General features: G+C 46.7%; 18 non-coding genes across 18 annotated transcripts; all 18 read left to right on the top strand.

Annotated features, from left to right (window-relative positions):
- Positions 1-300: 300 nt before the first annotated feature.
- On the top strand, positions 301-491 carry LOC142279401 (U2 spliceosomal RNA). Its single transcript, XR_012742040.1, has one exon. It is a non-coding gene; the product is annotated as a U2 spliceosomal RNA (small nuclear RNA).
- A 1,117-nt stretch (positions 492-1,608) lies between these two features.
- On the top strand, positions 1,609-1,799 carry LOC142279400 (U2 spliceosomal RNA). The gene has a single exon (XR_012742039.1). It is a non-coding gene; the product is annotated as a U2 spliceosomal RNA (small nuclear RNA).
- A 1,117-nt stretch (positions 1,800-2,916) lies between these two features.
- Positions 2,917-3,107, top strand: LOC142279399 (U2 spliceosomal RNA). The gene has a single exon (XR_012742038.1). It is a non-coding gene; the product is annotated as a U2 spliceosomal RNA (small nuclear RNA).
- A 1,117-nt stretch (positions 3,108-4,224) lies between these two features.
- Positions 4,225-4,415, top strand: LOC142279398 (U2 spliceosomal RNA). Its single transcript, XR_012742037.1, has one exon. It is a non-coding gene; the product is annotated as a U2 spliceosomal RNA (small nuclear RNA).
- A 1,117-nt stretch (positions 4,416-5,532) lies between these two features.
- LOC142279395 (U2 spliceosomal RNA) lies at positions 5,533-5,723 on the top strand. Its single transcript, XR_012742035.1, has one exon. It is a non-coding gene; the product is annotated as a U2 spliceosomal RNA (small nuclear RNA).
- Positions 5,724-6,840: 1,117 nt separating this feature from the next.
- On the top strand, positions 6,841-7,031 carry LOC142279394 (U2 spliceosomal RNA). Its single transcript, XR_012742034.1, has one exon. It is a non-coding gene; the product is annotated as a U2 spliceosomal RNA (small nuclear RNA).
- A 1,117-nt stretch (positions 7,032-8,148) lies between these two features.
- LOC142279393 (U2 spliceosomal RNA) lies at positions 8,149-8,339 on the top strand. The gene has a single exon (XR_012742033.1). It is a non-coding gene; the product is annotated as a U2 spliceosomal RNA (small nuclear RNA).
- Positions 8,340-9,456: 1,117 nt separating this feature from the next.
- Positions 9,457-9,647, top strand: LOC142279392 (U2 spliceosomal RNA). Its single transcript, XR_012742032.1, has one exon. It is a non-coding gene; the product is annotated as a U2 spliceosomal RNA (small nuclear RNA).
- Positions 9,648-10,764: 1,117 nt separating this feature from the next.
- On the top strand, positions 10,765-10,955 carry LOC142279391 (U2 spliceosomal RNA). Its single transcript, XR_012742031.1, has one exon. It is a non-coding gene; the product is annotated as a U2 spliceosomal RNA (small nuclear RNA).
- Positions 10,956-12,072: 1,117 nt separating this feature from the next.
- Positions 12,073-12,263, top strand: LOC142279402 (U2 spliceosomal RNA). Its single transcript, XR_012742041.1, has one exon. It is a non-coding gene; the product is annotated as a U2 spliceosomal RNA (small nuclear RNA).
- A 1,117-nt stretch (positions 12,264-13,380) lies between these two features.
- On the top strand, positions 13,381-13,571 carry LOC142279390 (U2 spliceosomal RNA). The gene has a single exon (XR_012742030.1). It is a non-coding gene; the product is annotated as a U2 spliceosomal RNA (small nuclear RNA).
- A 1,115-nt stretch (positions 13,572-14,686) lies between these two features.
- On the top strand, positions 14,687-14,877 carry LOC142279389 (U2 spliceosomal RNA). The gene has a single exon (XR_012742029.1). It is a non-coding gene; the product is annotated as a U2 spliceosomal RNA (small nuclear RNA).
- Positions 14,878-15,994: 1,117 nt separating this feature from the next.
- On the top strand, positions 15,995-16,185 carry LOC142279388 (U2 spliceosomal RNA). Its single transcript, XR_012742028.1, has one exon. It is a non-coding gene; the product is annotated as a U2 spliceosomal RNA (small nuclear RNA).
- A 1,117-nt stretch (positions 16,186-17,302) lies between these two features.
- Positions 17,303-17,493, top strand: LOC142279387 (U2 spliceosomal RNA). The gene has a single exon (XR_012742027.1). It is a non-coding gene; the product is annotated as a U2 spliceosomal RNA (small nuclear RNA).
- A 1,117-nt stretch (positions 17,494-18,610) lies between these two features.
- On the top strand, positions 18,611-18,801 carry LOC142279385 (U2 spliceosomal RNA). Its single transcript, XR_012742026.1, has one exon. It is a non-coding gene; the product is annotated as a U2 spliceosomal RNA (small nuclear RNA).
- Positions 18,802-19,918: 1,117 nt separating this feature from the next.
- Positions 19,919-20,109, top strand: LOC142279383 (U2 spliceosomal RNA). The gene has a single exon (XR_012742024.1). It is a non-coding gene; the product is annotated as a U2 spliceosomal RNA (small nuclear RNA).
- A 1,117-nt stretch (positions 20,110-21,226) lies between these two features.
- Positions 21,227-21,417, top strand: LOC142279382 (U2 spliceosomal RNA). Its single transcript, XR_012742023.1, has one exon. It is a non-coding gene; the product is annotated as a U2 spliceosomal RNA (small nuclear RNA).
- Positions 21,418-22,534: 1,117 nt separating this feature from the next.
- On the top strand, positions 22,535-22,725 carry LOC142279381 (U2 spliceosomal RNA). Its single transcript, XR_012742022.1, has one exon. It is a non-coding gene; the product is annotated as a U2 spliceosomal RNA (small nuclear RNA).
- The last annotated feature ends 82 nt before the right edge of the window (positions 22,726-22,807 follow it).

The following is a 22,807-nucleotide window of genomic DNA, read 5'->3' as shown; positions in this document are numbered from 1 at the left end:
GACGGAAAGTCAGGCAACCTGTCCTGTCCGTCTTTTTGTATCGTGAATTGGAAAGACTGCAAGGGGGAGGGGAGTTGCTTGCGCCCTAAAGGAGGAGTTATTCAGATTCATTGCAGTGGGCGGCGGCTGCAAAACGCACCATTCTTCTTGTTTTTGCTCTGCAAAGCAGCCTTTTCAAGGGTTGGCTTGGGTGACAAAATGTCTTGTGTAGGCGTGGGTTTGTCTCCCTCTCGCTCTCTCTCCCTAAGATGTGTCCGGCATAGGCCAGGGTGCCACTCGAGGCCCAAACCAATTCTGGTTATCGCTTCTCGGCCTTTTGGCTAAGATCAAGTGTAGTATCTGTTCTTATCAGTTTAATATCTGATACGTCCCCTATCTGGGGACCATATATTAAATGGATTTTTAGAACAGGGAGATGGAAAAAGAGCTTGCTCTGTCCACTCCACGCATTGACCTGGTATTGCAGTACCTCCAGGAACGGTGCACCCCTTCTTAACCCAGTTTCCAAAAGCAGAACTCGATTCACCTGATTCATATTAGCCCGATTAGCGAATTGAAATGAATTTTTATCTAACACACTTTTTACTTGCTTTATTCATCCAAATAGCAAACTCATCACCACTCAACTTCACCAACTCTGCTATGTCCCGTGCAGTATCTTGTTGTCAGTCTAATCTAGATCATGTGTAATTGAATGGAATAGATCCCTTTTGGACAAAGTGGAGTCAGATGCTGCAGTGACCACAGGTGTGAGAGGATCTACAATTGGCATCTGGTGTTATCTCTCTGCTTCCACTCCAAATAAAGTTACCTGTTGTTACCTGAACGTCAAATACTAAGAATGGGCGGCCTATGAAAGAATTAGTACTTTCATTAAGTATACTAAACCGGCTAATTGGGAATAGACAAACTGTAAAAAGCCCTCTGAGAAAGCCCCTCTCTAACCTTTGTTAGTAAGCTTTTCTGTAGCCTGCCTGTTGATGTATTTTCGGTTTGAACAGTGCACAACATGAAGAGACGGAACACTGGCGGCTTGTCACAATGCCCCCCGATGACATCACAATAGCGCTGCTGCCTAGAAAACAAGCTGCGCAGAAGAAGTTGTTCTTTGGGTGGGAGGGTGGGCTAGTGGAAGGAGGGGGCAATCTCTTTTTTTCCCGGGTGGTAGGGGGATGACAGGAGAAGGGAAGCGGGTGGTGAGAAAGGTACAGAGGGCAGGGTTTGGGGGCTGGGAAGGAAAGGGAAAAGATTAGGGTTTGGGGATGATGAAAGGGCTTTCTACGGGTAAGGATGGCAAAGGGTGGCAGTGACGGAAAGTCAGGCAACCTGTCCTGTCCGTCTTTTTGTATCGTGAATTGGAAAGACTGCAAGGGGGAGGGGAGTTGCTTGCGCCCTAAAGGAGGAGTTATTCAGATTCATTGCAGTGGGCGGCGGCTGCAAAACGCACCATTCTTCTTGTTTTTGCTCTGCAAAGCAGCCTTTTCAAGGGTTGGCTTGGGTGACAAAATGTCTTGTGTAGGCGTGGGTTTGTCTCCCTCTCGCTCTCTCTCCCTAAGATGTGTCCGGCATAGGCCAGGGTGCCACTCGAGGCCCAAACCAATTCTGGTTATCGCTTCTCGGCCTTTTGGCTAAGATCAAGTGTAGTATCTGTTCTTATCAGTTTAATATCTGATACGTCCCCTATCTGGGGACCATATATTAAATGGATTTTTAGAACAGGGAGATGGAAAAAGAGCTTGCTCTGTCCACTCCACGCATTGACCTGGTATTGCAGTACCTCCAGGAACGGTGCACCCCTTCTTAACCCAGTTTCCAAAAGCAGAACTCGATTCACCTGATTCATATTAGCCCGATTAGCGAATTGAAATGAATTTTTATCTAACACACTTTTTACTTGCTTTATTCATCCAAATAGCAAACTCATCACCACTCAACTTCACCAACTCTGCTATGTCCCGTGCAGTATCTTGTTGTCAGTCTAATCTAGATCATGTGTAATTGAATGGAATAGATCCCTTTTGGACAAAGTGGAGTCAGATGCTGCAGTGACCACAGGTGTGAGAGGATCTACAATTGGCATCTGGTGTTATCTCTCTGCTTCCACTCCAAATAAAGTTACCTGTTGTTACCTGAACGTCAAATACTAAGAATGGGCGGCCTATGAAAGAATTAGTACTTTCATTAAGTATACTAAACCGGCTAATTGGGAATAGACAAACTGTAAAAAGCCCTCTGAGAAAGCCCCTCTCTAACCTTTGTTAGTAAGCTTTTCTGTAGCCTGCCTGTTGATGTATTTTCGGTTTGAACAGTGCACAACATGAAGAGACGGAACACTGGCGGCTTGTCACAATGCCCCCCGATGACATCACAATAGCGCTGCTGCCTAGAAAACAAGCTGCGCAGAAGAAGTTGTTCTTTGGGTGGGAGGGTGGGCTAGTGGAAGGAGGGGGCAATCTCTTTTTTTCCCGGGTGGTAGGGGGATGACAGGAGAAGGGAAGCGGGTGGTGAGAAAGGTACAGAGGGCAGGGTTTGGGGGCTGGGAAGGAAAGGGAAAAGATTAGGGTTTGGGGATGATGAAAGGGCTTTCTACGGGTAAGGATGGCAAAGGGTGGCAGTGACGGAAAGTCAGGCAACCTGTCCTGTCCGTCTTTTTGTATCGTGAATTGGAAAGACTGCAAGGGGGAGGGGAGTTGCTTGCGCCCTAAAGGAGGAGTTATTCAGATTCATTGCAGTGGGCGGCGGCTGCAAAACGCACCATTCTTCTTGTTTTTGCTCTGCAAAGCAGCCTTTTCAAGGGTTGGCTTGGGTGACAAAATGTCTTGTGTAGGCGTGGGTTTGTCTCCCTCTCGCTCTCTCTCCCTAAGATGTGTCCGGCATAGGCCAGGGTGCCACTCGAGGCCCAAACCAATTCTGGTTATCGCTTCTCGGCCTTTTGGCTAAGATCAAGTGTAGTATCTGTTCTTATCAGTTTAATATCTGATACGTCCCCTATCTGGGGACCATATATTAAATGGATTTTTAGAACAGGGAGATGGAAAAAGAGCTTGCTCTGTCCACTCCACGCATTGACCTGGTATTGCAGTACCTCCAGGAACGGTGCACCCCTTCTTAACCCAGTTTCCAAAAGCAGAACTCGATTCACCTGATTCATATTAGCCCGATTAGCGAATTGAAATGAATTTTTATCTAACACACTTTTTACTTGCTTTATTCATCCAAATAGCAAACTCATCACCACTCAACTTCACCAACTCTGCTATGTCCCGTGCAGTATCTTGTTGTCAGTCTAATCTAGATCATGTGTAATTGAATGGAATAGATCCCTTTTGGACAAAGTGGAGTCAGATGCTGCAGTGACCACAGGTGTGAGAGGATCTACAATTGGCATCTGGTGTTATCTCTCTGCTTCCACTCCAAATAAAGTTACCTGTTGTTACCTGAACGTCAAATACTAAGAATGGGCGGCCTATGAAAGAATTAGTACTTTCATTAAGTATACTAAACCGGCTAATTGGGAATAGACAAACTGTAAAAAGCCCTCTGAGAAAGCCCCTCTCTAACCTTTGTTAGTAAGCTTTTCTGTAGCCTGCCTGTTGATGTATTTTCGGTTTGAACAGTGCACAACATGAAGAGACGGAACACTGGCGGCTTGTCACAATGCCCCCCGATGACATCACAATAGCGCTGCTGCCTAGAAAACAAGCTGCGCAGAAGAAGTTGTTCTTTGGGTGGGAGGGTGGGCTAGTGGAAGGAGGGGGCAATCTCTTTTTTTCCCGGGTGGTAGGGGGATGACAGGAGAAGGGAAGCGGGTGGTGAGAAAGGTACAGAGGGCAGGGTTTGGGGGCTGGGAAGGAAAGGGAAAAGATTAGGGTTTGGGGATGATGAAAGGGCTTTCTACGGGTAAGGATGGCAAAGGGTGGCAGTGACGGAAAGTCAGGCAACCTGTCCTGTCCGTCTTTTTGTATCGTGAATTGGAAAGACTGCAAGGGGGAGGGGAGTTGCTTGCGCCCTAAAGGAGGAGTTATTCAGATTCATTGCAGTGGGCGGCGGCTGCAAAACGCACCATTCTTCTTGTTTTTGCTCTGCAAAGCAGCCTTTTCAAGGGTTGGCTTGGGTGACAAAATGTCTTGTGTAGGCGTGGGTTTGTCTCCCTCTCGCTCTCTCTCCCTAAGATGTGTCCGGCATAGGCCAGGGTGCCACTCGAGGCCCAAACCAATTCTGGTTATCGCTTCTCGGCCTTTTGGCTAAGATCAAGTGTAGTATCTGTTCTTATCAGTTTAATATCTGATACGTCCCCTATCTGGGGACCATATATTAAATGGATTTTTAGAACAGGGAGATGGAAAAAGAGCTTGCTCTGTCCACTCCACGCATTGACCTGGTATTGCAGTACCTCCAGGAACGGTGCACCCCTTCTTAACCCAGTTTCCAAAAGCAGAACTCGATTCACCTGATTCATATTAGCCCGATTAGCGAATTGAAATGAATTTTTATCTAACACACTTTTTACTTGCTTTATTCATCCAAATAGCAAACTCATCACCACTCAACTTCACCAACTCTGCTATGTCCCGTGCAGTATCTTGTTGTCAGTCTAATCTAGATCATGTGTAATTGAATGGAATAGATCCCTTTTGGACAAAGTGGAGTCAGATGCTGCAGTGACCACAGGTGTGAGAGGATCTACAATTGGCATCTGGTGTTATCTCTCTGCTTCCACTCCAAATAAAGTTACCTGTTGTTACCTGAACGTCAAATACTAAGAATGGGCGGCCTATGAAAGAATTAGTACTTTCATTAAGTATACTAAACCGGCTAATTGGGAATAGACAAACTGTAAAAAGCCCTCTGAGAAAGCCCCTCTCTAACCTTTGTTAGTAAGCTTTTCTGTAGCCTGCCTGTTGATGTATTTTCGGTTTGAACAGTGCACAACATGAAGAGACGGAACACTGGCGGCTTGTCACAATGCCCCCCGATGACATCACAATAGCGCTGCTGCCTAGAAAACAAGCTGCGCAGAAGAAGTTGTTCTTTGGGTGGGAGGGTGGGCTAGTGGAAGGAGGGGGCAATCTCTTTTTTTCCCGGGTGGTAGGGGGATGACAGGAGAAGGGAAGCGGGTGGTGAGAAAGGTACAGAGGGCAGGGTTTGGGGGCTGGGAAGGAAAGGGAAAAGATTAGGGTTTGGGGATGATGAAAGGGCTTTCTACGGGTAAGGATGGCAAAGGGTGGCAGTGACGGAAAGTCAGGCAACCTGTCCTGTCCGTCTTTTTGTATCGTGAATTGGAAAGACTGCAAGGGGGAGGGGAGTTGCTTGCGCCCTAAAGGAGGAGTTATTCAGATTCATTGCAGTGGGCGGCGGCTGCAAAACGCACCATTCTTCTTGTTTTTGCTCTGCAAAGCAGCCTTTTCAAGGGTTGGCTTGGGTGACAAAATGTCTTGTGTAGGCGTGGGTTTGTCTCCCTCTCGCTCTCTCTCCCTAAGATGTGTCCGGCATAGGCCAGGGTGCCACTCGAGGCCCAAACCAATTCTGGTTATCGCTTCTCGGCCTTTTGGCTAAGATCAAGTGTAGTATCTGTTCTTATCAGTTTAATATCTGATACGTCCCCTATCTGGGGACCATATATTAAATGGATTTTTAGAACAGGGAGATGGAAAAAGAGCTTGCTCTGTCCACTCCACGCATTGACCTGGTATTGCAGTACCTCCAGGAACGGTGCACCCCTTCTTAACCCAGTTTCCAAAAGCAGAACTCGATTCACCTGATTCATATTAGCCCGATTAGCGAATTGAAATGAATTTTTATCTAACACACTTTTTACTTGCTTTATTCATCCAAATAGCAAACTCATCACCACTCAACTTCACCAACTCTGCTATGTCCCGTGCAGTATCTTGTTGTCAGTCTAATCTAGATCATGTGTAATTGAATGGAATAGATCCCTTTTGGACAAAGTGGAGTCAGATGCTGCAGTGACCACAGGTGTGAGAGGATCTACAATTGGCATCTGGTGTTATCTCTCTGCTTCCACTCCAAATAAAGTTACCTGTTGTTACCTGAACGTCAAATACTAAGAATGGGCGGCCTATGAAAGAATTAGTACTTTCATTAAGTATACTAAACCGGCTAATTGGGAATAGACAAACTGTAAAAAGCCCTCTGAGAAAGCCCCTCTCTAACCTTTGTTAGTAAGCTTTTCTGTAGCCTGCCTGTTGATGTATTTTCGGTTTGAACAGTGCACAACATGAAGAGACGGAACACTGGCGGCTTGTCACAATGCCCCCCGATGACATCACAATAGCGCTGCTGCCTAGAAAACAAGCTGCGCAGAAGAAGTTGTTCTTTGGGTGGGAGGGTGGGCTAGTGGAAGGAGGGGGCAATCTCTTTTTTTCCCGGGTGGTAGGGGGATGACAGGAGAAGGGAAGCGGGTGGTGAGAAAGGTACAGAGGGCAGGGTTTGGGGGCTGGGAAGGAAAGGGAAAAGATTAGGGTTTGGGGATGATGAAAGGGCTTTCTACGGGTAAGGATGGCAAAGGGTGGCAGTGACGGAAAGTCAGGCAACCTGTCCTGTCCGTCTTTTTGTATCGTGAATTGGAAAGACTGCAAGGGGGAGGGGAGTTGCTTGCGCCCTAAAGGAGGAGTTATTCAGATTCATTGCAGTGGGCGGCGGCTGCAAAACGCACCATTCTTCTTGTTTTTGCTCTGCAAAGCAGCCTTTTCAAGGGTTGGCTTGGGTGACAAAATGTCTTGTGTAGGCGTGGGTTTGTCTCCCTCTCGCTCTCTCTCCCTAAGATGTGTCCGGCATAGGCCAGGGTGCCACTCGAGGCCCAAACCAATTCTGGTTATCGCTTCTCGGCCTTTTGGCTAAGATCAAGTGTAGTATCTGTTCTTATCAGTTTAATATCTGATACGTCCCCTATCTGGGGACCATATATTAAATGGATTTTTAGAACAGGGAGATGGAAAAAGAGCTTGCTCTGTCCACTCCACGCATTGACCTGGTATTGCAGTACCTCCAGGAACGGTGCACCCCTTCTTAACCCAGTTTCCAAAAGCAGAACTCGATTCACCTGATTCATATTAGCCCGATTAGCGAATTGAAATGAATTTTTATCTAACACACTTTTTACTTGCTTTATTCATCCAAATAGCAAACTCATCACCACTCAACTTCACCAACTCTGCTATGTCCCGTGCAGTATCTTGTTGTCAGTCTAATCTAGATCATGTGTAATTGAATGGAATAGATCCCTTTTGGACAAAGTGGAGTCAGATGCTGCAGTGACCACAGGTGTGAGAGGATCTACAATTGGCATCTGGTGTTATCTCTCTGCTTCCACTCCAAATAAAGTTACCTGTTGTTACCTGAACGTCAAATACTAAGAATGGGCGGCCTATGAAAGAATTAGTACTTTCATTAAGTATACTAAACCGGCTAATTGGGAATAGACAAACTGCAAAAAGCCCTCTGAGAAAGCCCCTCTCTAACCTTTGTTAGTAAGCTTTTCTGTAGCCTGCCTGTTGATGTATTTTCGGTTTGAACAGTGCACAACATGAAGAGACGGAACACTGGCGGCTTGTCACAATGCCCCCCGATGACATCACAATAGCGCTGCTGCCTAGAAAACAAGCTGCGCAGAAGAAGTTGTTCTTTGGGTGGGAGGGTGGGCTAGTGGAAGGAGGGGGCAATCTCTTTTTTTCCCGGGTGGTAGGGGGATGACAGGAGAAGGGAAGCGGGTGGTGAGAAAGGTACAGAGGGCAGGGTTTGGGGGCTGGGAAGGAAAGGGAAAAGATTAGGGTTTGGGGATGATGAAAGGGCTTTCTACGGGTAAGGATGGCAAAGGGTGGCAGTGACGGAAAGTCAGGCAACCTGTCCTGTCCGTCTTTTTGTATCGTGAATTGGAAAGACTGCAAGGGGGAGGGGAGTTGCTTGCGCCCTAAAGGAGGAGTTATTCAGATTCATTGCAGTGGGCGGCGGCTGCAAAACGCACCATTCTTCTTGTTTTTGCTCTGCAAAGCAGCCTTTTCAAGGGTTGGCTTGGGTGACAAAATGTCTTGTGTAGGCGTGGGTTTGTCTCCCTCTCGCTCTCTCTCCCTAAGATGTGTCCGGCATAGGCCAGGGTGCCACTCGAGGCCCAAACCAATTCTGGTTATCGCTTCTCGGCCTTTTGGCTAAGATCAAGTGTAGTATCTGTTCTTATCAGTTTAATATCTGATACGTCCCCTATCTGGGGACCATATATTAAATGGATTTTTAGAACAGGGAGATGGAAAAAGAGCTTGCTCTGTCCACTCCACGCATTGACCTGGTATTGCAGTACCTCCAGGAACGGTGCACCCCTTCTTAACCCAGTTTCCAAAAGCAGAACTCGATTCACCTGATTCATATTAGCCCGATTAGCGAATTGAAATGAATTTTTATCTAACACACTTTTTACTTGCTTTATTCATCCAAATAGCAAACTCATCACCACTCAACTTCACCAACTCTGCTATGTCCCGTGCAGTATCTTGTTGTCAGTCTAATCTAGATCATGTGTAATTGAATGGAATAGATCCCTTTTGGACAAAGTGGAGTCAGATGCTGCAGTGACCACAGGTGTGAGAGGATCTACAATTGGCATCTGGTGTTATCTCTCTGCTTCCACTCCAAATAAAGTTACCTGTTGTTACCTGAACGTCAAATACTAAGAATGGGCGGCCTATGAAAGAATTAGTACTTTCATTAAGTATACTAAACCGGCTAATTGGGAATAGACAAACTGTAAAAAGCCCTCTGAGAAAGCCCCTCTCTAACCTTTGTTAGTAAGCTTTTCTGTAGCCTGCCTGTTGATGTATTTTCGGTTTGAACAGTGCACAACATGAAGAGACGGAACACTGGCGGCTTGTCACAATGCCCCCCGATGACATCACAATAGCGCTGCTGCCTAGAAAACAAGCTGCGCAGAAGAAGTTGTTCTTTGGGTGGGAGGGTGGGCTAGTGGAAGGAGGGGGCAATCTCTTTTTTTCCCGGGTGGTAGGGGGATGACAGGAGAAGGGAAGCGGGTGGTGAGAAAGGTACAGAGGGCAGGGTTTGGGGGCTGGGAAGGAAAGGGAAAAGATTAGGGTTTGGGGATGATGAAAGGGCTTTCTACGGGTAAGGATGGCAAAGGGTGGCAGTGACGGAAAGTCAGGCAACCTGTCCTGTCCGTCTTTTTGTATCGTGAATTGGAAAGACTGCAAGGGGGAGGGGAGTTGCTTGCGCCCTAAAGGAGGAGTTATTCAGATTCATTGCAGTGGGCGGCGGCTGCAAAACGCACCATTCTTCTTGTTTTTGCTCTGCAAAGCAGCCTTTTCAAGGGTTGGCTTGGGTGACAAAATGTCTTGTGTAGGCGTGGGTTTGTCTCCCTCTCGCTCTCTCTCCCTAAGATGTGTCCGGCATAGGCCAGGGTGCCACTCGAGGCCCAAACCAATTCTGGTTATCGCTTCTCGGCCTTTTGGCTAAGATCAAGTGTAGTATCTGTTCTTATCAGTTTAATATCTGATACGTCCCCTATCTGGGGACCATATATTAAATGGATTTTTAGAACAGGGAGATGGAAAAAGAGCTTGCTCTGTCCACTCCACGCATTGACCTGGTATTGCAGTACCTCCAGGAACGGTGCACCCCTTCTTAACCCAGTTTCCAAAAGCAGAACTCGATTCACCTGATTCATATTAGCCCGATTAGCGAATTGAAATGAATTTTTATCTAACACACTTTTTACTTGCTTTATTCATCCAAATAGCAAACTCATCACCACTCAACTTCACCAACTCTGCTATGTCCCGTGCAGTATCTTGTTGTCAGTCTAATCTAGATCATGTGTAATTGAATGGAATAGATCCCTTTTGGACAAAGTGGAGTCAGATGCTGCAGTGACCACAGGTGTGAGAGGATCTACAATTGGCATCTGGTGTTATCTCTCTGCTTCCACTCCAAATAAAGTTACCTGTTGTTACCTGAACGTCAAATACTAAGAATGGGCGGCCTATGAAAGAATTAGTACTTTCATTAAGTATACTAAACCGGCTAATTGGGAATAGACAAACTGTAAAAAGCCCTCTGAGAAAGCCCCTCTCTAACCTTTGTTAGTAAGCTTTTCTGTAGCCTGCCTGTTGATGTATTTTCGGTTTGAACAGTGCACAACATGAAGAGACGGAACACTGGCGGCTTGTCACAATGCCCCCCGATGACATCACAATAGCGCTGCTGCCTAGAAAACAAGCTGCGCAGAAGAAGTTGTTCTTTGGGTGGGAGGGTGGGCTAGTGGAAGGAGGGGGCAATCTCTTTTTTTCCCGGGTGGTAGGGGGATGACAGGAGAAGGGAAGCGGGTGGTGAGAAAGGTACAGAGGGCAGGGTTTGGGGGCTGGGAAGGAAAGGGAAAAGATTAGGGTTTGGGGATGATGAAAGGGCTTTCTACGGGTAAGGATGGCAAAGGGTGGCAGTGACGGAAAGTCAGGCAACCTGTCCTGTCCGTCTTTTTGTATCGTGAATTGGAAAGACTGCAAGGGGGAGGGGAGTTGCTTGCGCCCTAAAGGAGGAGTTATTCAGATTCATTGCAGTGGGCGGCGGCTGCAAAACGCACCATTCTTCTTGTTTTTGCTCTGCAAAGCAGCCTTTTCAAGGGTTGGCTTGGGTGACAAAATGTCTTGTGTAGGCGTGGGTTTGTCTCCCTCTCGCTCTCTCTCCCTAAGATGTGTCCGGCATAGGCCAGGGTGCCACTCGAGGCCCAAACCAATTCTGGTTATCGCTTCTCGGCCTTTTGGCTAAGATCAAGTGTAGTATCTGTTCTTATCAGTTTAATATCTGATACGTCCCCTATCTGGGGACCATATATTAAATGGATTTTTAGAACAGGGAGATGGAAAAAGAGCTTGCTCTGTCCACTCCACGCATTGACCTGGTATTGCAGTACCTCCAGGAACGGTGCACCCCTTCTTAACCCAGTTTCCAAAAGCAGAACTCGATTCACCTGATTCATATTAGCCCGATTAGCGAATTGAAATGAATTTTTATCTAACACACTTTTTACTTGCTTTATTCATCCAAATAGCAAACTCATCACCACTCAACTTCACCAACTCTGCTATGTCCCGTGCAGTATCTTGTTGTCAGTCTAATCTAGATCATGTGTAATTGAATGGAATAGATCCCTTTTGGACAAAGTGGAGTCAGATGCTGCAGTGACCACAGGTGTGAGAGGATCTACAATTGGCATCTGGTGTTATCTCTCTGCTTCCACTCCAAATAAAGTTACCTGTTGTTACCTGAACGTCAAATACTAAGAATGGGCGGCCTATGAAAGAATTAGTACTTTCATTAAGTATACTAAACCGGCTAATTGGGAATAGACAAACTGTAAAAAGCCCTCTGAGAAAGCCCCTCTCTAACCTTTGTTAGTAAGCTTTTCTGTAGCCTGCCTGTTGATGTATTTTCGGTTTGAACAGTGCACAACATGAAGAGACGGAACACTGGCGGCTTGTCACAATGCCCCCCGATGACATCACAATAGCGCTGCTGCCTAGAAAACAAGCTGCGCAGAAGAAGTTGTTCTTTGGGTGGGAGGGTGGGCTAGTGGAAGGAGGGGGCAATCTCTTTTTTTCCCGGGTGGTAGGGGGATGACAGGAGAAGGGAAGCGGGTGGTGAGAAAGGTACAGAGGGCAGGGTTTGGGGGCTGGGAAGGAAAGGGAAAAGATTAGGGTTTGGGGATGATGAAAGGGCTTTCTACGGGTAAGGATGGCAAAGGGTGGCAGTGACGGAAAGTCAGGCAACCTGTCCTGTCCGTCTTTTTGTATCGTGAATTGGAAAGACTGCAAAAGGGAGGGGAGTTGCTTGCGCCCTAAAGGAGGAGTTATTCAGATTCATTGCAGTGGGCGGCGGCTGCAAAACGCACCATTCTTCTTGTTTTTGCTCTGCAAAGCAGCCTTTTCAAGGGTTGGCTTGGGTGACAAAATGTCTTGTGTAGGCGTGGGTTTGTCTCCCTCTCGCTCTCTCTCCCTAAGATGTGTCCGGCATAGGCCAGGGTGCCACTCGAGGCCCAAACCAATTCTGGTTATCGCTTCTCGGCCTTTTGGCTAAGATCAAGTGTAGTATCTGTTCTTATCAGTTTAATATCTGATACGTCCCCTATCTGGGGACCATATATTAAATGGATTTTTAGAACAGGGAGATGGAAAAAGAGCTTGCTCTGTCCACTCCACACATTGACCTGGTATTGCAGTACCTCCAGGAACGGTGCACCCCTTCTTAACCCAGTTTCCAAAAGCAGAACTCGATTCACCTGATTCATATTAGCCCGATTAGCGAATTGAAATAAATTTTTATCTAACACACTTTTTACTTGCTTTATTCATCCAAATAGCAAACTCATCACCACTCAACTTCACCAACTCTGCTATGTCCCGTGCAGTATCTTGTTGTCAGTCTAATCTAGATCATGTGTAATTGAATGGAATAGATCCCTTTTGGACAAAGTGGAGTCAGATGCTGCAGTGACCACAGGTGTGAGAGGATCTACAATTGGCATCTGGTGTTATCTCTCTGCTTCCACTCCAAATAAAGTTACCTGTTGTTACCTGAACGTCAAATACTAAGAATGGGCGGCCTATGAAAGAATTAGTACTTTCATTAAGTATACTAAACCGGCTAATTGGGAATAGACAAACTGTAAAAAGCCCTCTGAGAAAGCCCCTCTCTAACCTTTGTTAGTAAGCTTTTCTGTAGCCTGCCTGTTGATGTATTTTCGGTTTGAACAGTGCACAACATGAAGAGACGGAACACTGGCGGCTTGTCACAATGCCCCCCGATGACATCACAATAGCGCTGCTGCCTAGAAAACAAGCTGCGCAGAAGAAGTTGTTCTTTGGGTGGGAGGGTGGGCTAGTGGAAGGAGGGGGCAATCTCTTTTTTTCCCGGGTGGTAGGGGGATGACAGGAGAAGGGAAGCGGGTGGTGAGAAAGGTACAGAGGGCAGGGTTTGGGGGCTGGGAAGGAAAGGGAAAAGATTAGGGTTTGGGGATGATGAAAGGGCTTTCTACGGGTAAGGATGGCAAAGGGTGGCAGTGACGGAAAGTCAGGCAACCTGTCCTGTCCGTCTTTTTGTATCGTGAATTGGAAAGACTGCAAGGGGGAGGGGAGTTGCTTGCGCCCTAAAGGAGGAGTTATTCAGATTCATTGCAGTGGGCGGCGGCTGCAAAACGCACCATTCTTCTTGTTTTTGCTCTGCAAAGCAGCCTTTTCAAGGGTTGGCTTGGGTGACAAAATGTCTTGTGTAGGCGTGGGTTTGTCTCCCTCTCGCTCTCTCTCCCTAAGATGTGTCCGGCATAGGCCAGGGTGCCACTCGAGGCCCAAACCAATTCTGGTTATCGCTTCTCGGCCTTTTGGCTAAGATCAAGTGTAGTATCTGTTCTTATCAGTTTAATATCTGATACGTCCCCTATCTGGGGACCATATATTAAATGGATTTTTAGAACAGGGAGATGGAAAAAGAGCTTGCTCTGTCCACTCCACGCATTGACCTGGTATTGCAGTACCTCCAGGAACGGTGCACCCCTTCTTAACCCAGTTTCCAAAAGCAGAACTCGATTCACCTGATTCATATTAGCCCGATTAGCGAATTGAAATGAATTTTTATCTAACACACTTTTTACTTGCTTTATTCATCCAAATAGCAAACTCATCACCACTCAACTTCACCAACTCTGCTATGTCCCGTGCAGTATCTTGTTGTCAGTCTAATCTAGATCATGTGTAATTGAATGGAATAGATCCCTTTTGGACAAAGTGGAGTCAGATGCTGCAGTGACCACAGGTGTGAGAGGATCTACAATTGGCATCTGGTGTTATCTCTCTGCTTCCACTCCAAATAAAGTTACCTGTTGTTACCTGAACGTCAAATACTAAGAATGGGCGGCCTATGAAAGAATTAGTACTTTCATTAAGTATACTAAACCGGCTAATTGGGAATAGACAAACTGTAAAAAGCCCTCTGAGAAAGCCCCTCTCTAACCTTTGTTAGTAAGCTTTTCTGTAGCCTGCCTGTTGATGTATTTTCGGTTTGAACAGTGCACAACATGAAGAGACGGAACACTGGCGGCTTGTCACAATGCCCCCCGATGACATCACAATAGCGCTGCTGCCTAGAAAACAAGCTGCGCAGAAGAAGTTGTTCTTTGGGTGGGAGGGTGGGCTAGTGGAAGGAGGGGGCAATCTTTTTTTCCCGGGTGGTAGGGGGATGACAGGAGAAGGGAAGCGGGTGGTGAGAAAGGTACAGAGGGCAGGGTTTGGGGGCTGGGAAGGAAAGGGAAAAGATTAGGGTTTGGGGATGATGAAAGGGCTTTCTACGGGTAAGGATGGCAAAGGGTGGCAGTGACGGAAAGTCAGGCAACCTGTCCTGTCCGTCTTTTTGTATCGTGAATTGGAAAGACTGCAAGGGGGAGGGGAGTTGCTTGCGCCCTAAAGGAGGAGTTATTCAGATTCATTGCAGTGGGCGGCGGCTGCAAAACGCACCATTCTTCTTGTTTTTGCTCTGCAAAGCAGCCTTTTCAAGGGTTGGCTTGGGTGACAAAATGTCTTGTGTAGGCGTGGGTTTGTCTCCCTCTCGCTCTCTCTCCCTAAGATGTGTCCGGCATAGGCCAGGGTGCCACTCGAGGCCCAAACCAATTCTGGTTATCGCTTCTCGGCCTTTTGGCTAAGATCAAGTGTAGTATCTGTTCTTATCAGTTTAATATCTGATACGTCCCCTATCTGGGGACCATATATTAAATGGATTTTTAGAACAGGGAGATGGAAAAAGAGCTTGCTCTGTCCACTCCACGCATTGACCTGGTATTGCAGTACCTCCAGGAACGGTGCACCCCTTCTTAACCCAGTTTCCAAAAGCAGAACTCGATTCACCTGATTCATATTAGCCCGATTAGCGAATTGAAATGAATTTTTATCTAACACACTTTTTACTTGCTTTATTCATCCAAATAGCAAACTCATCACCACTCAACTTCACCAACTCTGCTATGTCCCGTGCAGTATCTTGTTGTCAGTCTAATCTAGATCATGTGTAATTGAATGGAATAGATCCCTTTTGGACAAAGTGGAGTCAGATGCTGCAGTGACCACAGGTGTGAGAGGATCTACAATTGGCATCTGGTGTTATCTCTCTGCTTCCACTCCAAATAAAGTTACCTGTTGTTACCTGAACGTCAAATACTAAGAATGGGCGGCCTATGAAAGAATTAGTACTTTCATTAAGTATACTAAACCGGCTAATTGGGAATAGACAAACTGTAAAAAGCCCTCTGAGAAAGCCCCTCTCTAACCTTTGTTAGTAAGCTTTTCTGTAGCCTGCCTGTTGATGTATTTTCGGTTTGAACAGTGCACAACATGAAGAGACGGAACACTGGCGGCTTGTCACAATGCCCCCCGATGACATCACAATAGCGCTGCTGCCTAGAAAACAAGCTGCGCAGAAGAAGTTGTTCTTTGGGTGGGAGGGTGGGCTAGTGGAAGGAGGGGGCAATCTCTTTTTTTCCCGGGTGGTAGGGGGATGACAGGAGAAGGGAAGCGGGTGGTGAGAAAGGTACAGAGGGCAGGGTTTGGGGGCTGGGAAGGAAAGGGAAAAGATTAGGGTTTGGGGATGATGAAAGGGCTTTCTACGGGTAAGGATGGCAAAGGGTGGCAGTGACGGAAAGTCAGGCAACCTGTCCTGTCCGTCTTTTTGTATCGTGAATTGGAAAGACTGCAAGGGGGAGGGGAGTTGCTTGCGCCCTAAAGGAGGAGTTATTCAGATTCATTGCAGTGGGCGGCGGCTGCAAAACGCACCATTCTTCTTGTTTTTGCTCTGCAAAGCAGCCTTTTCAAGGGTTGGCTTGGGTGACAAAATGTCTTGTGTAGGCGTGGGTTTGTCTCCCTCTCGCTCTCTCTCCCTAAGATGTGTCCGGCATAGGCCAGGGTGCCACTCGAGGCCCAAACCAATTCTGGTTATCGCTTCTCGGCCTTTTGGCTAAGATCAAGTGTAGTATCTGTTCTTATCAGTTTAATATCTGATACGTCCCCTATCTGGGGACCATATATTAAATGGATTTTTAGAACAGGGAGATGGAAAAAGAGCTTGCTCTGTCCACTCCACGCATTGACCTGGTATTGCAGTACCTCCAGGAACGGTGCACCCCTTCTTAACCCAGTTTCCAAAAGCAGAACTCGATTCACCTGATTCATATTAGCCCGATTAGCGAATTGAAATGAATTTTTATCTAACACACTTTTTACTTGCTTTATTCATCCAAATAGCAAACTCATCACCACTCAACTTCACCAACTCTGCTATGTCCCGTGCAGTATCTTGTTGTCAGTCTAATCTAGATCATGTGTAATTGAATGGAATAGATCCCTTTTGGACAAAGTGGAGTCAGATGCTGCAGTGACCACAGGTGTGAGAGGATCTACAATTGGCATCTGGTGTTATCTCTCTGCTTCCACTCCAAATAAAGTTACCTGTTGTTACCTGAACGTCAAATACTAAGAATGGGCGGCCTATGAAAGAATTAGTACTTTCATTAAGTATACTAAACCGGCTAATTGGGAATAGACAAACTGTAAAAAGCCCTCTGAGAAAGCCCCTCTCTAACCTTTGTTAGTAAGCTTTTCTGTAGCCTGCCTGTTGATGTATTTTCGGTTTGAACAGTGCACAACATGAAGAGACGGAACACTGGCGGCTTGTCACAATGCCCCCCGATGACATCACAATAGCGCTGCTGCCTAGAAAACAAGCTGCGCAGAAGAAGTTGTTCTTTGGGTGGGAGGGTGGGCTAGTGGAAGGAGGGGGCAATCTCTTTTTTTCCCGGGTGGTAGGGGGATGACAGGAGAAGGGAAGCGGGTGGTGAGAAAGGTACAGAGGGCAGGGTTTGGGGGCTGGGAAGGAAAGGGAAAAGATTAGGGTTTGGGGATGATGAAAGGGCTTTCTACGGGTAAGGATGGCAAAGGGTGGCAGTGACGGAAAGTCAGGCAACCTGTCCTGTCCGTCTTTTTGTATCGTGAATTGGAAAGACTGCAAGGGGGAGGGGAGTTGCTTGCGCCCTAAAGGAGGAGTTATTCAGATTCATTGCAGTGGGCGGCGGCTGCAAAACGCACCATTCTTCTTGTTTTTGCTCTGCAAAGCAGCCTTCTCAAGGGTTGGCTTGGGTGACAAAATGTCTTGTGTAGGCGTGGGTTTGTCTCCCTCTCGCTCTCTCTCCCTAAGATGTGTCCGGCATAGGCCAGGGTGCCACTCGAGGCCCAAACCAATTCTGGTTATCGCTTCTCGGCCTTTTGGCTAAGATCAAGTGTAGTATCTGTTCTTATCAGTTTAATATCTGATACGTCCCCTATCTGGGGACCATATATTAAATGGATTTTTAGAACAGGGAGATGGAAAAAGAGCTTGCTCTGTCCACTCCACGCATTGACCTGGTATTGCAGTACCTCCAGGAACGGTGCACCCCTTCTTAACCCAGTTTCCAAAAGCAGAACTCGATTCACCTGATTCATATTAGCCCGATTAGCGAATTGAAATGAATTTTTATCTAACACACTTTTTACTTGCTTTATTCATCCAAATAGCAAACTCATCACCACTCAACTTCACCAACTCTGCTATGTCCCGTGCAGTATCTTGTTGTCAGTCTAATCTAGATCATGTGTAATTGAATGGAATAGATCCCTTTTGGACAAAGTGGAGTCAGATGCTGCAGTGACCACAGGTGTGAGAGGATCTACAATTGGCATCTGGTGTTATCTCTCTGCTTCCACTCCAAATAAAGTTACCTGTTGTTACCTGAACGTCAAATACTAAGAATGGGCGGCCTATGAAAGAATTAGTACTTTCATTAAGTATACTAAACCGGCTAATTGGGAATAGACAAACTGTAAAAAGCCCTCTGAGAAAGCCCCTCTCTAACCTTTGTTAGTAAGCTTTTCTGTAGCCTGCCTGTTGATGTATTTTCGGTTTGAACAGTGCACAACATGAAGAGACGGAACACTGGCGGCTTGTCACAATGCCCCCCGATGACATCACAATAGCGCTGCTGCCTAGAAAACAAGCTGCGCAGAAGAAGTTGTTCTTTGGGTGGGAGGGTGGGCTAGTGGAAGGAGGGGGCAATCTCTTTTTTTCCCGGGTGGTAGGGGGATGACAGGAGAAGGGAAGCGGGTGGTGAGAAAGGTACAGAGGGCAGGGTTTGGGGGCTGGGAAGGAAAGGGAAAAGATTAGGGTTTGGGGATGATGAAAGGGCTTTCTACGGGTAAGGATGGCAAAGGGTGGCAGTGACGGAAAGTCAGGCAACCTGTCCTGTCCGTCTTTTTGTATCGTGAATTGGAAAGACTGCAAGGGGGAGGGGAGTTGCTTGCGCCCTAAAGGAGGAGTTATTCAGATTCATTGCAGTGGGCGGCGGCTGCAAAACGCACCATTCTTCTTGTTTTTGCTCTGCAAAGCAGCCTTTTCAAGGGTTGGCTTGGCTGACAAAATGTCTTGTGTAGGCGTGGGTTTGTCTCCCTCTCGCTCTCTCTCCCTAAGATGTGTCCGGCATAGGCCAGGGTGCCACTCGAGGCCCAAACCAATTCTGGTTATCGCTTCTCGGCCTTTTGGCTAAGATCAAGTGTAGTATCTGTTCTTATCAGTTTAATATCTGATACGTCCCCTATCTGGGGACCATATATTAAATGGATTTTTAGAACAGGGAGATGGAAAAAGAGCTTGCTCTGTCCACTCCACGCATTGACCTGGTATTGCAGTACCTCCAGGAACGGTGCACCCCTTCTTAACCCAGTTTCCAAAAGCAGAACTCGATTCACCTGATTCATATTAGCCCGATTAGCGAATTGAAATGAATTTTTATCTAACACACTTTTTACTTGCTTTATTCATCCAAATAGCAAACTCATCACCACTCAACTTCACCAACTCTGCTATGTCCCGTGCAGTATCTTGTTGTCAGTCTAATCTAGATCATGTGTAATTGAATGGAATAGATCCCTTTTGGACAAAGTGGAGTCAGATGCTGCAGTGACCACAGGTGTGAGAGGATCTACAATTGGCATCTGGTGTTATCTCTCTGCTTCCACTCCAAATAAAGTTACCTGTTGTTACCTGAACGTCAAATACTAAGAATGGGCGGCCTATGAAAGAATTAGTACTTTCATTAAGTATACTAAACCGGCTAATTGGGAATAGACAAACTGTAAAAAGCCCTCTGAGAAAGCCCCTCTCTAACCTTTGTTAGTAAGCTTTTCTGTAGCCTGCCTGTTGATGTATTTTCGGTTTGAACAGTGCACAACATGAAGAGACGGAACACTGGCGGCTTGTCACAATGCCCCCCGATGACATCACAATAGCGCTGCTGCCTAGAAAACAAGCTGCGCAGAAGAAGTTGTTCTTTGGGTGGGAGGGTGGGCTAGTGGAAGGAGGGGGCAATCTCTTTTTTTCCCGGGTGGTAGGGGGATGACAGGAGAAGGGAAGCGGGTGGTGAGAAAGGTACAGAGGGCAGGGTTTGGGGGCTGGGAAGGAAAGGGAAAAGATTAGGGTTTGGGGATGATGAAAGGGCTTTCTACGGGTAAGGATGGCAAAGGGTGGCAGTGACGGAAAGTCAGGCAACCTGTCCTGTCCGTCTTTTTGTATCGTGAATTGGAAAGACTGCAAGGGGGAGGGGAGTTGCTTGCGCCCTAAAGGAGGAGTTATTCAGATTCATTGCAGTGGGCGGCGGCTGCAAAACGCACCATTCTTCTTGTTTTTGCTCTGCAAAGCAGCCTTTTCAAGGGTTGGCTTGGGTGACAAAATGTCTTGTGTAGGCGTGGGTTTGTCTCCCTCTCGCTCTCTCTCCCTAAGATGTGTCCGGCATAGGCCAGGGTGCCACTCGAGGCCCAAACCAATTCTGGTTATCGCTTCTCGGCCTTTTGGCTAAGATCAAGTGTAGTATCTGTTCTTATCAGTTTAATATCTGATACGTCCCCTATCTGGGGACCATATATTAAATGGATTTTTAGAACAGGGAGATGGAAAAAGAGCTTGCTCTGTCCACTCCACGCATTGACCTGGTATTGCAGTACCTCCAGGAACGGTGCACCCCTTCTTAACCCGGTTTCCAAAAGCAGAACTCGATTCACCTGATTCATATTAGCCCGATTAGCGAATTGAAATGAATTTTTATCTAACACACTTTTTACTTGCTTTATTCATCCAAATAGCAAACTCATCACCACTCAACTTCACCAACTCTGCTATGTCCCGTGCAGTATCTTGTTGTCAGTCTAATCTAGATCATGTGTAATTGAATGGAATAGATCCCTTTTGGACAAAGTGGAGTCAGATGCTGCAGTGACCACAGGTGTGAGAGGATCTACAATTGGCATCTGGTGTTATCTCTCTGCTTCCACTCCAAATAAAGTTACCTGTTGTTACCTGAACGTCAAATACTAAGAATGGGCGGCCTATGAAAGAATTAGTACTTTCATTAAGTATACTAAACCGGCTAATTGGGAATAGACAAACTGTAAAAAGCCCTCTGAGAAAGCCCCTCTCTAACCTTTGTTAGTAAGCTTTTCTGTAGCCTGCCTGTTGATGTATTTTCGGTTTGAACAGTGCACAACATGAAGAGACGGAACACTGGCGGCTTGTCACAATGCCCCCCGATGACATCACAATAGCGCTGCTGCCTAGAAAACAAGCTGCGCAGAAGAAGTTGTTCTTTGGGTGGGAGGGTGGGCTAGTGGAAGGAGGGGGCAATCTCTTTTTTTCCCGGGTGGTAGGGGGATGACAGGAGAAGGGAAGCGGGTGGTGAGAAAGGTACAGAGGGCAGGGTTTGGGGGCTGGGAAGGAAAGGGAAAAGATTAGGGTTTGGGGATGATGAAAGGGCTTTCTACGGGTAAGGATGGCAAAGGGTGGCAGTGACGGAAAGTCAGGCAACCTGTCCTGTCCGTCTTTTTGTATCGTGAATTGGAAAGACTGCAAGGGGGAGGGGAGTTGCTTGCGCCCTAAAGGAGGAGTTATTCAGATTCATTGCAGTGGGCGGCGGCTGCAAAACGCACCATTCTTCTTGTTTTTGCTCTGCAAAGCAGCCTTTTCAAGGGTTGGCTTGGGTGACAAAATGTCTTGTGTAGGCGTGGGTTTGTCTCCCTCTCGCTCTCTCTCCCTAAGATGTGTCCGGCATAGGCCAGGGTGCCACTCGAGGCCCAAACCAATTCTGGTTATCGCTTCTCGGCCTTTTGGCTAAGATCAAGTGTAGTATCTGTTCTTATCAGTTTAATATCTGATACGTCCCCTATCTGGGGACCATATATTAAATGGATTTTTAGAACAGGGAGATGGAAAAAGAGCTTGCTCTGTCCACTCCACGCATTGACCTGGTATTGCAGTACCTCCAGGAACGGTGCACCCCTTCTTAACCCAGTTTCCAAAAGCAGAACTCGATTCACCTGATTCATATTAGCCCGATTAGCGAATTGAAATGAATTTTTATCTAACACACTTTTTACTTGCTTTATTCATCCAAATAGCAAACTCATCACCACTCAACTTCACCAACTCTGCTATGTCCCGTGCAGTATCTTGTTGTCAGTCTAATCTAGATCATGTGTAATTGAATGGAATAGATCCCTTTTGGACAAAGTGGAGTCAGATGCTGCAGTGACCACAGGTGTGAGAGGATCTACAATTGGCATCTGGTGTTATCTCTCTGCTTCCACTCCAAATAAAGTTACCTGTTGTTACCTGAACGTCAAATACTAAGAATGGGCGGCCTATGAAAGAATTAGTACTTTCATTAAGTATACTAAACCGGCTAATTGGGAATAGACAAACTGTAAAAAGCCCTCTGAGAAAGCCCCTCTCTAACCTTTGTTAGTAAGCTTTTCTGTAGCCTGCCTGTTGATGTATTTTCGGTTTGAACAGTGCACAACATGAAGAGACGGAACACTGGCGGCTTGTCACAATGCCCCCCGATGACATCACAATAGCGCTGCTGCCTAGAAAACAAGCTGCGCAGAAGAAGTTGTTCTTTGGGTGGGAGGGTGGGCTAGTGGAAGGAGGGGGCAATCTCTTTTTTTCCCGGGTGGTAGGGGGATGACAGGAGAAGGGAAGCGGGTGGTGAGAAAGGTACAGAGGGCAGGGTTTGGGGGCTGGGAAGGAAAGGGAAAAGATTAGGGTTTGGGGATGATGAAAGGGCTTTCTACGGGTAAGGATGGCAAAGGGTGGCAGTGACGGAAAGTCAGGCAACCTGTCCTGTCCGTCTTTTTGTATCGTGAATTGGAAAGACTGCAAGGGGGAGGGGAGTTGCTTGCGCCCTAAAGGAGGAGTTATTCAGATTCATTGCAGTGGGCGGCGGCTGCAAAACGCACCATTCTTCTTGTTTTTGCTCTGCAAAGCAGCCTTTTCAAGGGTTGGCTTGGGTGACAAAATGTCTTGTGTAGGCGTGGGTTTGTCTCCCTCTCGCTCTCTCTCCCTAAGATGTGTCCGGCATAGGCCAGGGTGCCACTCGAGGCCCAAACCAATTCTGGTTATCGCTTCTCGGCCTTTTGGCTAAGATCAAGTGTAGTATCTGTTCTTATCAGTTTAATATCTGATACGTCCCCTATCTGGGGACCATATATTAAATGGATTTTTAGAACAGGGAGATGGAAAAAGAGCTTGCTCTGTCCACTCCACGCATTGACCTGGTATTGCAGTACCTCCAGGAACGGTGCACCCCTTCTTAACCCAGTTTCCAAAAGCAGAACTCGATTCACCTGATTCATATTAGCCCGATTAGCGAATTGAAATGAATTTTTATCTA

Source organism: Anomaloglossus baeobatrachus, unplaced genomic scaffold (assembly GCF_048569485.1).
Source record: "Anomaloglossus baeobatrachus isolate aAnoBae1 unplaced genomic scaffold, aAnoBae1.hap1 Scaffold_4302, whole genome shotgun sequence".
Classification (NCBI taxonomy): Eukaryota; Metazoa; Chordata; class Amphibia; order Anura; family Aromobatidae; genus Anomaloglossus; species Anomaloglossus baeobatrachus.
Note: the sequence above shows the minus strand (reverse complement) of the source record. Positions and strands in the feature narration are given on the sequence as shown.